Source organism: Enhydra lutris, unplaced genomic scaffold, assembly GCF_002288905.1.
Source record: "Enhydra lutris kenyoni isolate GAN:26980312 unplaced genomic scaffold, ASM228890v2 scaffoldscaffold35, whole genome shotgun sequence".
In the NCBI taxonomy this organism is placed as follows: domain Eukaryota; kingdom Metazoa; phylum Chordata; class Mammalia; order Carnivora; family Mustelidae; genus Enhydra; species Enhydra lutris.
Genome location: NW_019154119.1, coordinates 9,426,520 through 9,444,349, shown reverse-complemented (window position 1 = coordinate 9,444,349; position 17,830 = coordinate 9,426,520).

Sequence of the window (17,830 nt, the reverse complement as noted above, 5' to 3'; positions counted from 1 at the left end):
ACGATGAGGTGAGTGAAAATGAGTGGAAAATGAGTCAGTGAGTGGAAAATGACTAAGAGGAAATATCAGGGGTGAGATGGGGGATTCTTGGTCGAACAGATCTAATAGGATTCTGGCTGAAGGCAGGCCAGGGTGACCGAATACTGAGGGTGGGGGATCCTGGCTAAAGCAACTTGACAGGATTCTTGCTAAAACTGAGTGACGCAAAGACGAACATGAAATTCCAAAATTTGATGCCTCATTGGGGAGAGGATTCAGAGGAGCCTGACTGAAGTTTGGTCAAGGGAGGGGCTCTGTCAGTGACATGCCAAAACTACTGCAATCAGAAATTCTGAGAGTTAAAGGAGAGAAAGGTTGTTTGGGATTATCAGGCTGTGGTGTTTGAATAGGGAGTTACAGATTTCCCTCTCTATGGGCTGGCCTTGTCCCAACACATCAGGTTCAGTTTGAAGCTCTTTGTCAAGTTTACTCACTGAAGGGCTGCGTGTCCCTTCCTCCTGTATTCAGAAACTCAGTGTAAATAGGCGTGCACAGGGTGGGGGGGTCTGGAGGGGGTCAGACCCCAAACAGTTGTGATTTATTATATTCCTGTCATTTACAGAATTACACATGTTGGGACCCACGTTTCTCTTTACTGACCCCCCAAATGAAGATTTCATCTTCTCTACAAGGGTAGTTGAGTTCAGCCTTGAGATATCAGAAGGCAGGGCTGCTAATAATCAAGGAAGCCTTTGTGTAGGTCACGTACAGGAAATTTAACTTCCTCTTGGGCCAGTAAGGAAGACTTTCTCCTTACTACTTCCTATTTCTTCCATTACATTACATGCTCTTTGGTTTAGTGGTTTTATCTCTACTTTATCTTGGTTTGTCTTGGATCTGGTGAAGGAAAAAAGTGTTATTTATACATTTTCATCATTGAGGCAGAAAAAGAGATGGATCCACCTGTTGCATATTTTGAATCTTTCCATCTTGATTGCTTGACTTGTTAGGCTGTGGTCCTGGGATCCTTCCTCACTGTGACCACACTCCAGCAGGCCCATTTCCTCTCAGTACATAGCTGCAGCTCACTCTGATTCCCTTTCAACCAACTGACCTTATGTTATATCTAATTCTGCAGATAGCAATGTATTGAATATCTCTTGTCAGTAATTGTTGAATATACAGTCAACATTTTCTCTTTTTATAAATTATGTTCTTTGGTTCCTCAAGCCATTTGTATGGCTTATAAGAAATCACAAGTGTCATGGGAGAGAAGAAATAACTCTCATTTCATATTTTTTTGGATTTTTTTTTTACTTGAAACCAGTAGATATTTAAGAACAACTGTTAGTTTATGAACACATTGATAAAAATAGTTAATATTTATAATATTAATATAATATTTAGTATTATATTATATAATAAATATAATATTTAGTAAAACATATTCTGGATGGGATTTGCAATGCATACTTTTTACTTCACAATTCTAAAGAATGTGTAGTATTTTCCTAAAGACTGTTGTCAAGGACTTTAGATCTGACCACTGTAAAGCAGTACATCATTCTGGCCAATAGAGGAAGGCCAGTGATCACCAGGTTATAGACAAGCTACTTGTCTTGGATGTGTGAGCACTTACTCAAGAGTCCATGCTCCTAAAGGGGGCTAACAGCACTCAGGAAAGGCTGGAGAAATGCAGGAAGATTTTTCAAGTTGGCTCATGGAGTTCATATATCTTCCAGTTAAATATAAATAATCTCACCATGAGGATCTCACTTAAGTCATGCCATTTTTCCCCTTACGAAAGATAAATTATGATAATTAATATGCCTCCATAGAAACTTAGATGAGTGCATTTTAAATGGGTCACTCATTCTGAATTTCTTGATTTAATGTCATTTCTCTTTTTAAAAACATGAATGTGCACACTGATTTTCTATTTCCTCTCACCATCTGTTACCATAAGCTCATAGACAAAATATAGCTATACATCATAGTTACTAAAAATTTACTCTTCTTGTCTCATGGGATGTATTTACGACTATGTGTGTATGTTTGTATTTATGAATTCACATTTTCTTTACTTTCTGTGTGTTTTCTCTAGATAAGAAGTAAAATAATCTCTTTGCAGACATTAATTACAAGCCCCAAACTTAGAGGATGACGGCTTTGAACTTCTAAGATAGTCGACAATCTCTAACCCAATCATCAGTCATTTTTAAGCAAATTCTTTGTGTGTTGGATTCATTTCTATGGCTTTGCCTTCCTCATTTTTAGCAGAATAGTCATTATGGGATGGTCTATGAATAGAGTCCAAGTATGGATGCTTAGATCTGCTTAGTGACTCAACAGAAAAGCTCATGCACCTGCTGATTTTGTCTTGTTAGCATATAAACATCTTTGCTATCAATCTCTGCATAATGCTTTTGACCATGTGTTTGAAATACAGGTTAGAACACAAAAACAAAACACATGAACACTGACTAAAAAAAAATTATTTCCAGGATGATTGTCTCAAAAAAATAAGTTTTATTCTCAGACTAAAATATTATATAGAAAGAACATCAAAGAAATAAACCCTGTCAACTTATCATAATGCCTTGAACCATAAACAATAACTTTAAAAAAATATATAGAGAATTTTTCTGTGCTCCTAAATGATTTATACCATAGTATCCAGGTCTCTTCAGCCCCCCTTGCTAGTTTGGTTATCAGCAATGGTTCTGTGTATTAGATTTTGAGAACTGTATAATTCACCATGAATAGTAAGTTTATTTTATTTGGTGAGGAGGAATGGTAAGTCCCTCCCCTGAATTTGCCACAGAGCTATTTCCTCATTTTCTTTCTAAATGCTGCATGGTAAAGTGAGTTTTTTTTTTTTTCTCACACCTGTAACATTCCACTATCACCTTGGCTGTTTGTGGTATTAAAAATTTAAATCCATCTGGTGAAAAGCCAATTGTGACCTTTCTTTTTATGGAAGATGGATTCTAATTCCAATTTTGCTTGGGCTGCACTGGCTTCTGATGCAAATGAGTGCATGTCTTATAAAATGTCACTAATAAACTCCCCATAATTTGGTGTTAGAATAAGATATCACATAAGAAATCACCTTTATCTTTTAACAAAAATCAAGTAAAACTAAATTAAAATAACTAATTTTTTTATTATCTTACTATATTAAGGTAGGATGTGTGTGTGTGTGTGTGTGTGTGTGTGTGTTTGTATGCACGCACATGTGTGTGGGTCATGATTTATTGATGTGAATTAAACTGTTAGTCCAAGGCCTTCTTTTTTTTCCTACATTGGGGAATATGATTATTACACTTAATTTTTTTTTTTTTAACATACGGGCAAGAGTAAGAAATGTGGACATGAGGCCAGCAAATTAGGCATCAAAGTCCAAATGAAAAAGCACTATGTTGGAATCTAAAGACCTAGGTTTTAGTGCCTCCCCCCCTCCACCAACACCCCCCCAGCCTTCTGCTACCCATGACCTCTCTGAACCTTCATTTATTTGTCTATAACCTAGAGGTATCAACACTTGCTCTGTTTTCTTGGTTTTTCATGTGAGGGAATGTACTTGCTACCCAAGTAGAAGTGGGATTATTTAAAGTTTAGCTAGATCATTTTTGGTCAAAGGGTAAGGCAATAATCAAATCACCATTTGTGTAAAAAAAACCACTCTTTTAGCAATAGGAACTTCATTAATGGATTTTTTTTTTTTTTTTTTTTTTTTTTTTACCGTGTCACTTAAAGAATAACAATAGCAACATATAAGATTTGTTTGAGGCATATATTTCCTAACTCTGAGGCTGGTTGCTGGCCGCAAATAATAATAGCTCCTCCATCATTGCCTCCTAAGTGCTAAGATTGTGCCTGGAGCTTCAACACATTATTTCTGTTTCTCACCAAATATCTGCAAGAAACTGTCACTATGCAGTTAACAAATATGCAGGTAAGTTGAGGAAGGCTCAGTACAATGCCTTTCCACTAGCCACTGCACCGGGTCACAGCGGAGTTAGAGTCCTTACCTGGCCAGACAGCAATCCGGTTGATGTGTCAAGCATTTGACAAAATTCTAACAACAGAACATTGCTTTTAAAATACCACATATTGCATGGAGCACTGGGTGTGGTGCATAAACAGTGAATTCTGGAACATGGAAAGAAAAGAAAAGAAATAAAATAAAATAAAATAAAATATAAAATACCTCAAAATCTGAGGTCTTGGGAGACACTCACCAACAGGCCAGCATCCTAAAAGTGAAGAAAGGTGTCTTTTTCTGAGAGAATGGCTATTGGCAGCTCTGAGAAATGATAGTTTTCCTACCTTTTACTTGAGTATTATTCCTCAAATGAATGGTTTTGAGCCAGTATTATGCAGATACCTCTCTTTGGCGCCTGCTTCTACTTATGTTCTTATATTCAAGAAATTGATCTTGTTACATATTCAAAGGAGAAACTCACATTTCTAGGACAAGTAATTAATGTGCATAAAGCTGTTTGTTTAGACTCCGTTCTTAGCAATTCATTGCCACAGGTGGCGGTGTGAGGTGGACTGCACGTAGAGACACACTTCCCATCATCACAGTGTCTATTGTGTGTCATTCCTTAATCATATATTGTTAGACTTGGGGGGCGACTGGGCCACTGTCTAGGCAAACTGCGTTTTTTTCTTTTTCAATTTCCTTTGTTTAGGATTTATTTATTTGAAAGAGAGAACATGTGAGGAGGTGGGAGGGGCTGGGGTCAGAGGGAGAGGAAGAAGGAGAGAAGCAGACTCCCTGCCAAGGACGGAGCCCAACATGGGGCTCAATCCTAGGACCCTAAGATCATGGCCTGAACTGAAATCAAGAGTTGGAGGCTTAACCGACTGAGCCATCCTGGCGCCCCTAAGGAAACTGGCTTTTAAGGGTTGGGAGAAAGAGGCCCAAAGAGAGGAAGTGACTTGCGTCCACCAGACACAAAGGTAACCAGACCTTCAACAACTTGTTTTTCCCATATTCTAGAGTCTTATCTGTTGTTTTAATGGAATCCTCGAGCATAGTAACAACTGTTTACTTCTGGATGAGCATTAAGCTGACTCCAGTCCCCATTTACCATTGTTTATGAACCGAGGGCCCTGAAATAACACCTCCCCCAACACACAAACCTTGTCAACTCCTAGAGGACTACTTCATGGACTTCTTGTGCCCATGATAAAGATGCCCATTTACCGTTTTAAGCTGATCTTGCCTCCTCATATCCACTCATTGTGGTTGAAGGCTAATTGGCACTGTCTTTGAAAGGTTTGCTTCTCGGGTGCCTGGCTGGCTCAGTTGGTTAAGCGTCTGCCTTCAGCTCAGGTCATGACCTCAGGGACCTGGGATTGAACCCTGCATCAGGCTTCCTGCTCTATGGAGAGCCTGCTTCTCCCTCTCCCTCTGCCTGCCACTCTGCCTGCTTGTGCTCTCTGCCAAATAAATAAACAAAATCTTTTAAAAACATGTGTTTCTGTGAGACTCATGAACACTTGGATTGGCATTATAAGTCTATAGAAAATAGAATTTGATTTACAGAAAATATTTTTGGATCCTCATATGTATCAAATACTATATTTGCTCCAAAATGTTTTGTCTCCTATATAAATTTTAAGTCTAACTTACCCTCAAATTCTATTTCTACAAACCATTGTGTTGAGAATAGGAATGACAAATAGGGATGGAATTTAGGGATGGAATTTCTTTCTTTTTTTTTTCCTCTAAAGATTTTATTTATTTATTTGAGAGAGAGAAACCACAAGTGGGACAGGGAGGAGTGGAGGGAGAGGAGGAAGCAGACTCCCCGCAGATCAGGGAGTGCTTAACTGACTGAGCCACCCAAGCACCCAGGGACAGAATTTCTGTATGTAAGTGAAGAAGTTAGTTATTTGTCTATGAAATAAAAAATTAGGAATGCATGTGATTTCATTTTGATTTCTCATCTGCCTCTTCAGAACTGCTGTCTCTGGAGTACACACAGTCTTCTAAAATTATTTTACTGGAAATTTCTTCTTGCAGTGTGATTGTAAGTATAGGTGTCTATGTGACACACAGCATGGACATATTGCAATTAGAACTAATCAGCTCATAAATGTAAGCAGAGTGTCATGCTGGGAAGAGAAAGAACAAAACAATATTAATATGAAGGTTCTGGTATTTCTAAAATAGAATTTATTGATTAAATGCAGCCTTTTCCATTGAAAAAATGGAATTATTATAATTTGCCCTTTGTTTCTGTTATTGCTACCCTTTCCTGGAGTGACTCATTGTAATCTTTTATCAGTTCTATTTATCTTTTTCATCAATAAAATGTTAAGATATTTGAAATACATTAATATATTAAGGTACTTTTATTTTTATTGCATTTAGTGTTTGAGGTTTATCTACACACACATGTATACATACATATATATAACAAATATATACATGTATATATTTGTTTAAAATAAAATATATATGAATTTGTTAAAAGTGAATGTGCTACAATGTGTCAAAAGTGAAAAGCAAGCAGAGACTTCTTGGAACACAGTGATTTTGTGACAAATATACAAGAAGAAAAAAATTATTCAGTCCAGATAACAGTTGATTACTAGAAATACATTCAACACTGATGCTGCAAACCTAGAAGACAGAGGAGAGACTCGTGAGAAAACTTGAGAACACTTTGGACCATCTCAAAGAAATAGAGTCATGCTGTTTGGCCAAATGTAGCTAAATCCACGGAGAAAAAATATTATTGTGTAGGTCCTGGTCTTCATGGAATAGAATTTTTTGTCTGAATGTTTCAGAAAGTGATTTTTTATAATATTTCTTTTGTTATAGCAGTTTCTATTAGTGGCATGGCTTAGATTCAAGAAATTTATTGAGGAATTTGGGTAGAGACACGTGCTGATTTTATTAGTGTTCTAGTTTTGAGAGCATCAGATTTAAAAAAGCCAGAGAGCTCATGCATCTTGGTGCCATCTTTAGATGTGAATCTCTTTCCAGCATTTCCAGCATTTGGAATATATATAATGATAAAGAAGCTTTCCCTTGCCCATACTGACAGTTCCTTCTCTTGATATTGAATTCATCCATTCAACCAATATTTAGTATACATTATATGAAACACATGTTTATGTATTAAAACATACACAAAGGAAAAATAAGATATTGCCTCTGTCCTGGAGACCATCACAGTCTACTGAAGGAGAGAAAAATAGAAATGGTTTATTAGAATGACAGATAATAAGCATATAGTAAGAAAAACATAAAAATTCTGAATGAAGTCAGAGGAGAGAATGATAGATGCTGTATGGAAGAGTTGATGTGTAAAATTGGTTTTGATTCATTACAAGTTCCTATTAAGTTCCCTATTCTCTCTGTCCCTTTTTTTTTTCCTTCTCTCTCATACATACATGATAAAATTAGGTAGCCATTTTTGTTCTTCATGGTAATAACTTCATGTCTCATTACTATTTTTTTTTGTATTTGGCTTACTCATGTTCTTATCAATAACCTTAATAAGGATCTTTATAAAAAATATATCAAGATGACTCAATGATGCATAAGTTGAACTAATATACCTCCAAAAAACATAATAAAGACTTCTTGGTAAGATTATAGGGCTCAGTGAAAACAAGTATTTTCTAATAATCAACAATGTTTAATGATGCAATGAGCTGCTGTGGTGAGTAGTAAGTTCTTCAACATCAGAGCCATCTGAGTAATGTGATACTTCTTTTGATGTGGAATCAAATTATGTTGACTTTTGAGGTAAAGTTACAGAGTTTTGGGTTGGGTATATAATAAAACCTATTAATATTTAGTTATCCTTAAAAAAAAAAGACTATTTATTTATTTGACAGACAAGTAGGCAGAGAGGCAGGCAGAGAGAGAGAGGAGGAAGCAGGCTCCCCACTGAGCAAAAAGTCCAACGCGAAGCTTGATCCCACAACCCTGGGATCATGACCTGAGCCGAAGGCAGAGGCTTTAACCCACTGAGCCACCCAGGTGCCCCAAATATTTAGTTATCTTAACCTTTTGTTCGCTTTCTGGAGACAAGCCTATGATCCATGTCTTTGATAGCAATGTTGGGCATTTAGAACCAAGGACAGCGACTTCCATCATGATCTGTTAGATGTTGATTTGATACTGAATGGCAACAATACAACAAAAGATTACCCGCAAATATATTACTTAATAGGTCCAATTCATCAATAAGGTTAATCAATCAGTATAAGTTACAGAGTTGAGAAGGAAGGAGACTTAACACTTATTAAACAACATACCATACTGTCTCATTTAACAATAAATGTGTGTGATAAATATTGTTATTTATAGATATGTATGATGTTTATGTATATGTATATGTACACGTATGCACCTTGATGTTTATAAATATAAAATATTTTTATAATCTCTCAGTATATGATTACGAATGAGGAGGTAAAAACTAACCATTTGTCCTGGATTTTTTGTCCACCAGCTTCCATTGACCCTTTTGGAAGGCCATGATGACTGACTGTAATAAACTAACCTGAAACAAGTCCTTTCTCAAGGTCACATTATTAGTAAGAGATTCAGTCCCAGTTATGATTTTAAATCTCATTGCTTTTCTACATATAGAAGAGGAAATATGCCAAAAATGGAAAGGTTGCATCTGCATAGCCAAAAATAATCATGCAATTCAACCAAATTCAAAAAGAAGGAAAATTCATTTTTCATAGAGAATGGAGAGAGACATTACTGGAAACATAGCTTATTACTAGCTCCATTTAGTTGCTTAAAAACACTTTGCTTTATAATATGTATATTTGTGAATATACAGAAGCTTTATTTTCCCTAAATAACCCTGACCCAGCTTAGGACACCTCCTGAGACCAGGAAGTTATGGGTCAGGACCAGTGCAAGTCTCTCTACTTCTGTCTAGAGTCAGATTTGAGGGTAATTTCTGGAATGGTGAGGTTATGATGTCTTTGGTACGACACAAGGAATTTCTTGTCCTCAAGACTGAACTTTTTCATAGGAAAATGAAAATTATCCAAACTAAACTCTCTGAATTCACATGGGAAAAAAATGAGGACAGTGTTTTTGAATGAATGAAAAGTGAATACAATAAGTAGAAAATATAAACAGAATTGACTCTAGGTTAAGTCCATCAAAATAATTACACATAAGTTCTCATGAAACAAATAAAGGCTTTGTAAGAATGATGCTGGAATGCCTGATCAATATCTTTGAAACAGTTACATAATACCTGTTAGGAAATTTGGGAGTAGCTTATACATATTTCATGAAGCCTGTATATCACCATATGTAGGTATGCGCACATATTTAGAAATGAGCAACAGTCAAAGCATTCATTTCCTCATTTAATGGCAGTGCAAATCCGAACCCCAGGTGCACTCTGCGCTTCTTCAATGTGTTGTTCCTGAAAATTTCTTTTCCTATAGAAAATCCTACTCATCCTTTAAGGTCCTAGACATGACCTTGCTTGTGGTTGGAAGCCAATGGTTATTACTGACATAAACAGAAAAATAAGATGTCTGAATTTTGCACATTTCTAGTACTATTGATGAATACTTAGCTTTTCGGTTATCCAATTTTATGAGCTGTAACAGATCTCTTCAATGTAAAAAAAAAAAAAAAGGGTGGGGAGGGGGAAAGAAAGAAAAGCTCCAAAGCCATCTGTTAAAGATACACTGAACATTAGTTCTGTGTGGAGTAGTATAGAGAGCACTAGCTTGGCAGTTGGGAGAAACAGATCCTTGTTCTCACTCTTCAAGCACCCTGAGTTACTTTCAGTTAAGCATGAAACTTTTCTGAGTCACATAAAAATAGATACTTATAAGCTAGTTACTACATAGCACATTTAGCTACTTGTCTTTCCAACCAGACTGTGGCCATGGGCATTATTGTGTTCCTCTCCAGACTAGAAGGTACTAAAATATTTAATTTTAATTGACTTAAATGAACTGAATTTGATTTTTCCTCATATGTGGAATATGAATTAAAATACTCTCTTTGCATACTACATACTCTGCTGCCCTGTGGTAAATCACTGCTTGTGAAGGTATTTTAGGAAAAAACATCCCATAAACCATTATGCAAATAGAGAGATTTATACCAGAGTTTCATCCCAAGAGAAGCAGATCTGACTTACATCGCCTAACTATGACTCCAAGAAACTGAAGGAAAATAAATCTCTTGTAAATTGAATGATAACAACCCAAATACCAACTCCAGAATCTGAATGCTGAAACTTTACATGCTTCAGCAGTTTCCCTGCAGTGATATTGGAGAATGAGATTCTCACCTATTTCTCTGCCTTCATCTATAGGTTTCTACAATTGATTTATAAATATGGAAAATTGATGCCCTTATTCTGAATCAGGGCCATATCATCATTGTATGTTGTACAATGATGCAAAACAGGGGCTCAATACTTTCATTCACGTTGTTGCTTGCGCTTCACAAAAAGTAAATGATTCGAGCAAGGATATGTTCCACTATTTTGGAAGACTGAGACCCAGAAAATAAATGAACTTGCCAACATCAAAGAGCTTCTTGGTATCAGAATCAAGATAAAAATTCAGGTGGCTCAATCCCTAGCCCCTATCATGATTTCTTCCTACCATGGTGCCTGGGATGTGAGAGGTACTGGAAAACTCGGTTCATGTCATCTTGATCCTCAAGATCAGAGCTCATCTCTGGTGTCCACATTTGACTTCATGTCATTGACCTGTGAGTAACCTGTTGAATCATTTTCTCAGTTTTCTGAGTTTCTGTCTGACGTCTTGTTTACTTCCAGAAAACCACACAAGATAGATGATTAGCCATTAAAAGAATATACTCTTCCAACCCCCTAACAGCTGTTCAACATGAGACTAAATCATCTCTCAGCAGGGTCCTAGCCATGTGGTTACCAGTCTAAAGACATCCAAAGATTATATTCTCTAGGCCATCCTTATTTGTAATGTCTAGTATTCTGGATCTTCAAGAAATGTAGGCCTATTTTATATGAGGTGGGTTGGGGTATTAAGAGAGCTGTGTTGAAACTATCTTCCTAGGAAAGACTCCAATCAAGCAGTTTCTATTTGACAGCTTATTTTTTTTTTGTCTTTCCATAAAGTGTTAAGATTATTATGCTAGTATCAGCAATAAAATCCCTTCCTTGTTCCTTTCCACAAAATAACAGATGGTAAGTAAGTCAATATTTTGGATATTTTACATTCTGTGACTCATTTTCAGGCCAAGTATAGCTTTTTCCAGATGTTCACAACCCTGATCTAGAGTGGATTTAGCATTTATCTAGCATTTGTCAAGACTTTCACTGTCTGCTAACTACCAGTTCTTGCATATGACCATGGCATGAATAAAGATTTTAAAATGAAATTGATGTTATGTATCTTGAAATATACAAAACAGTTTATTTGCATGTATTCATTGTAGGCATTTGTTGATGTGTGATCTAGAAATAGCACATGCTATCTTGCATGTCACAGGTTTACTAGCATTTTAAGACTAGGCATTTGTAATAGACCTATTCAGAAACATAAAACTCATAGTGTGTATAAAATGAAATAATCTGCTCTGTAACAGTTAATATTGCATTACTTTTGTGATTTTAGTGTGATAAATTTATGGAGGCATGGTATGATTTTTCTTACTCCTTCTTATTTCTTAGTTGGGTTATATGCATAAAATGGATTTTGATGTTTCATGATCTTTTTAATAAATAAATATATAATACCATATATGTGTAAATAAGCATTTTAGGTTCCTCATGAGCAGGTGTCAGTCGTTCAGAATGTATTTAACTTTATAAATTATTCAATATGCAGTTGTAATTATGCCTCATGATTTTACTGTGTTGGGTGTTCTGCCATCTGATTAATTATAAGGGCTTAAAGAAGCATGTGTTTGAGGCTGGACTGACTGGCATTCCATGCTCTAGAAATGAGTATGGAATGTTCAAAAAGGGAGTAAGATGTTGTGCCCAGTTTTGAGGTACTTACCATTTGTATGTAGTGATTAGGCAAAGAGAACAATGCCCTCTGGAGTTTCAGGCCTTACACCAGGAAGAGCTTTGTGCAAGGGGCTTTCATCTTTTAGGCCTCCGAGCTTTGGTTCCTGCCACAGAACCAAAGCCTCCTCTTCATCAATTAACAAAGAGGGCAGGTTGAGGGAGAGAGAGAAGCCTCACTCCTGAGATGGGTGAGCTAAGAGCAAGGCCAACAATTTGTCCCGGATTTTTTTGGTTACCAGCTTCCATGGACCTCTGGAAGGCCATGATGATTGCTCTGAAAAAAGCCCTAGGATCCCATTTCCATGCCCATGAAAGATGTTGCTGATAATGTGATGTAATATGTAGTTTCTATGCCCTATGATTCCTCAGGAATCAGGAACAGCCACCCCAGTGTTTCTTTTGCTAAGCCCCAGAGTACCTTCCATGGCTGAGTCAGGCTCTAGGTTCTTATTTTCTTCATTCATCTTAGGCCTGGGGCAGCCCCTTTCCCTTATATTCATTGGTTGCTCACCCTTCTCTATTTAGGAGGAAAGGATTTTCACCCCTCTGAAATTGAGCCCCTTCTTTGGCTTTTTCTTGCTGCCCAAACTTATGAAGCTTTAGGAATTTTGTTCCAAGGAGTTACTCTCACGGGAAAACATGAGTAAAGAATTATAAACACAGAGAAGTAAAAGTTCTTATCAAGGGCTTACCAAGTTCTGTTGGTCCCTTTCTCTGGCTTGGCTCCTTTGGAAAGATCAACGTTTGCTTTTATTCTCTCAGGAGTGAGATTCACTACTCCCTTCCCCAGATCCCACGCTTCTTTTATCCTACCTGTGGGAAGCCTATGTTTAGACCCTTTATGCCTTAGTGACCCTTTATCCAAGTCTGAAGATGAGACATAGAACAATGTCAATGAACCTTGTTTTATGAAAGGTGAGATCAAAGGAGAAGAACCCAGTTACTGAGAGGATAGACAGCAATTCATCTGAACAACATTTACTGAAAGTTACTATATGCCACAAGTCAGCTTAGTCTGAATAGTGACAGCTGGATGGATAGGCACGGGTTTAGTTCTCTAGGAATTTTAACACTGGAAGTATGGGAAACTATCCGTTGAGGTAAGCAGTTGGTGTTATTGAAGGTAGAGAACAGAAGCCTGGAAATGGGGAGGAGAAAGGGAGCATGGTGGTTGGCTGTCTTCAAATAACAGCAGAGCAGTCTTGGGCAAGATGGCAGTTGTCAGGGATACCAAGGACTCAAATCAGAGCCTGTGATTAAGAAGAGTGGGGGAATTTTGTTTTTGCCTAATGTCAGGAAGAACTTTCTGATAATCAGAGCTGACTGACTTTGGATTTGGGTCTGTGTGATGTGGGGAGCTTCATCTCTGAAAGACAGATGATCGTTCACTCATTGGGACCATCTAGGGGTCATCTAGGGAAGCCCCGGAACACCCTGAATCTACTTGGGTTGTGTGTTACACAGTGTTTGGCTTGGATCTTCAGAAGTACAAGGGCCTGAGTTGGAAATTATTGAACCTCAATGCTAATTTCTCACCTATGATTTCTCTCCTGGTTTGTTCCCCTTAATGCCTGCCTTTTGAAAGCAGCACTTTTATTAAGCAAAGTAAAAGCATTTCTGGGAATGAGTTTCCTTCTTAAATCCATTTGTCCAGACTCCCTTTGGTAAACAATCTTGTTTCTTCTGGTTTTTCGATATTCAGCCTTTGTTTTGACTCAGTGTATTTTGCAATGTTCTAATCATTATTTCGTTGCTACTGTTAAATTACTCCCAGTCCCAAGACTTTGTTGGATAGAAGACTGATAAATATTTTTATTGAAAGCCTATATTCTCTAAATTCCAATGACTTTGTAATGCAAGTTTCATCAGAAGTGAGGTTTTGAATTTTTTGTAAATATGAAGGCTCACTCACTGCTGCTTAGAATTTTACTGATTACACTTTGGAACTGCATAATTGTGCAATTAATCTTGAGGATGTCAAAATGCATATTTTTAAAAGTAATTTTCTTAGGGAAATAATACATATCTCATTATTTTTTATTGTAATTGGTATTCATACTCTCTTAGTTTATAGGTATAAGCTTTGCCAGAGATGGCCAATATCAGTGCCATATATTATTAAAATGGATTAATTTTTCAAACACATCTTCCATTCAATTTCTCATTAAACGAGGCATTGTAAATTCTGCTGTCAAGGAATACAAATAACATGATTATGCAATACTTGCATTATACGGAGTCCTCTAGCTGGGATGGTTATCTGCCACAAACACTGATTCATTCTTTATGGAAAAGGACTTTAAGACACAGTTATCAAAACTGACCAAGAGTCAGCTTCAGTTCAAACCTCGGATATTCTCACTGCTTTCACAAGTAAGGCGTTTGTGGTCATTCATCTGGGAACTGCATCCAAGGAGGAACCTAAAGATAGAGTCAAATTTGCTCTACCTACAGTTTTTGAAAAAAAAATGCATTCCTTTTTTAAAAGATTTTATTTATTTGACACAGAGAGAGATCACAAGTAGGCAGAGAGGCAGGCAGAGAGAGAGGGGGAAGGAAGTTCCCTGCTGAGCAGAGAGCCCAATGTGGGGCTCAATTCTAGGACCCTGGGATCATGACCTGAGCCGAAGGCAGAGGCTTTAACCCACTGAGCCACCCAAGCGCCCCAATGCATTCCTAATTCAAGGGCAACCATCCTTTGTCTAACACAAATGTGAGTAAATGAATGGATTAATGAATTAAATGAATCAGAATAACTGAAGAAAGAACGATATATACCAGCACTGACATGGGTAAATTGCAAAAAAAGAGATGAACGTTGATATGGATATCTTATGCTGCCCACGCACTCACACCACACAGACACAAAAGGATGCTAATTTGTTTGAAGGCATTCAGCTTCTCAATGATGGAGGAGTTTGGTGGAAATCTTGAGGCATTAGCCCTAAATAAATGACAGGTATTGGGCTATGCAAAGAGGAATGACAGGGTTTGGCTATGAAGGAGCTCGTGATCTCATGGGAGAGGCATATAACTGGACATAATATAAATACAGTGCTCTTGCAAGCCCTAGTAAAATGCTTTGTGCAGCTAAGGAAGCCATCACCTCACTCTGCAGGATATGGGAGATTAATAGGGAAAGATTCCAAGAGGAAGGGGTACCTAAGCTTTGGCTTGAAGGATAGAAAGGACTGTGTCAGCAGGAGTGGGGGAAAGACACTCAGTCAGGACTGAGAGACCAGCAGGTACTGAAGCACGAGGTTAGAATGGGTCTGTCAGATGTTTGCAGGAATCAATATGAAGCTCTATGGGTTGGAACAAGTGGTTGTCTTATTCTGGGACCTATTCTGGGAGTAGTAGAATGTGCCTGGAGGCTATGATGCCAGGAAGAGAATAATGAGACTGTTTTTTGGAAGGCCTCCCCCGAGAAATGATGGAGGGCAGAATAGAGGATAGAAGGGCTAAAGAATCCTTTCGGTCTAGTGCCAGGGAAATGGAAAGAGGAGGGAGGACTTGAAAGACATATACATGATTGATTTCAACTGAATATTGTGACTGATAGATTTGAGGCACAAAAGAGGAGTAGAAAATTAATATTGAACCTTAGATAAATTATTAGATCACTAATGAAAATCAAAAATGCAGAAGGAGTAAGACTGGTGAGCAGCGATGTTTCAGATGATACCTTCAGTCTGGGGCATGTTGCCATTGACTTGCGTTTGGAATTCAGTCAGGGATTCAGGCAGAGATATTGACCTTAAAGTACAGTGAGTTCCCATATCCCGCCCCCACCCCAACCCCCCACTATCAACATCCCCCACCAGAATGATACATTTTTTACATCACTTCATACATTGACACATTATCATTCAAAGTCCATTGTTTACATCAGGGCACATACTTGGTGTTGCCCATTCTATGGATTTTGAAAAGTATATAAGGACATCTATCTATCACTATAGCATCTCACAGAATATTCACCACTCTAAAAATCCTCTGTGTTCTGGCTATTCATCCCCGCCCCGCAAAGCCTTGGTGACCTGAACTCTGCTCTTCATTGGGCACAAGTTACATCTAGAGAGGAAAATTAAGTCCCACTCACCTAATGTATGCATGTATGTATGTATGTATTTTTTTAGAGAGAGCAAGAGAGCACATGAGTAGGAGGGGAAGGGCTGAGGGAGAGAGAGAAACTTAAGCAGGCTCTGGGCTCAGAGTGGAGCCCAACCTGGAGCCCAATCCAGTGCTCAATCTTAACGACCCTGAGATCATGACCTGAGCTGAAATCAGGAGTTGGAGGCTTAACTGACTGAGCCACCCAGGGCCCCCCTCCATTCATCATAGTTTTTTGAAGCTGTGACTAGTAAAGGTCAGTACAGTTCTTAATAATTGTAATAATAATAATAATAACACAACAATGATTCTATTGTTGTTGTTATTACTGCCTTTCTTCAATAAAAATCTAATAGAACTTATTGTTGCTAAGAAGGCACTATAAAGAAAAAGCATCTTTTTTTTCTTGGTTTTATTTATTTGTTTTTTAAGATTTTATCTGACACAAAGAGAGAGATCACAAGTAGGCAGAGAAGCAGGCAGAGAGAGAGGAGGAAGCAGGCCCCCCGCTGAGCAGAGAGCCTGATGTGGGGCTCAATCCCAGGACCCTGAGATCATGACCTGAGCCGAAGGCAGAGGCTTAACCCAGTGAGCCACCCAGGCGCCCCAAGAAAAAGCATCTTAACGAATTCAGGAGTTCAGACTGATGTATACTTTTTTGCCAACATTGAAACTCCCCAGGAAGAACCTTTTCTTGGCCATTTGATGGAATTTGTAGACTGTACATCAATTAGGGGACATTCTATGAAATGATGATTTTTATATTGAGTCATGTGAACTCAGTCCAAAGCTAGACACTTCGACCATGTCTACTTCTTTCCAAAATCACCAATTACACATCAAAATGTCTAAAGGACTCACTTAGATTATATACTTGGGGTAGCATCTTTGGTTGGAGATGCTAAACCCTGGTAATAAATGAAGGCAGACAAACAAAACTCTCTGGTGAGGGTTTCTTAGATTAACTGGATTCCAATCTGAATGTTTATTCATTTCCGTGAGGGTGCTATATGTGCACAGAGTAAATATTTTATGATCCATGGCATATGTTCAGACCAAGAATTAGAGTAATAAAAAACTAATTTAAAGCTGGATGTAAATACAACTATGTGCAAGTTTCTAGAAAGAATACTAAACATCCATATGGCTGTTAGGCTCCGTGTATGATTTACAAGTTTTAAGTATCTTAAATGGCCCCTCTCGGTACATAAGTGCTAGCTTTCTTCTCCCTCGTCCCCCCTTCCCTTTCTTCCTTACCACCATTTGACATACTACAATGTGCTTAGACTCCACAGAAGGAATGGCCAAACTTCCCAAGTAAACCCGCACACACTGTGATTCACTGCTCACAGGGATTATTGGCAGAAGTGGTGGGAAAAGGTGTGGTAGGAGCTTCTACCCAGGGGCAGCCACATTTGGCTACTCTTCCTTTGTCCTTCCTTTCCCCCTATTTCTAAGTCCTAGGGGAAGCAGTGAACTTGTTGGTCCCATGCCTAGTAAGAAACTGTCTGAGCCAAGAAGTCTCCCCTTCCGGAGCATCGATGGCTGGCAGCTTCCCAGATGAAAGCAGACAGTCCGACTTGAGTTGAACACATGCCATCTGAAGGCAAATCCTCCTCCCTGGTGTTCTCTGATTCCCAGCGGGTCAAGTAGAACAGCCCATCCCTCTACCTTAGTTTGCTAATTACATCTTTTTAGCTGTATAG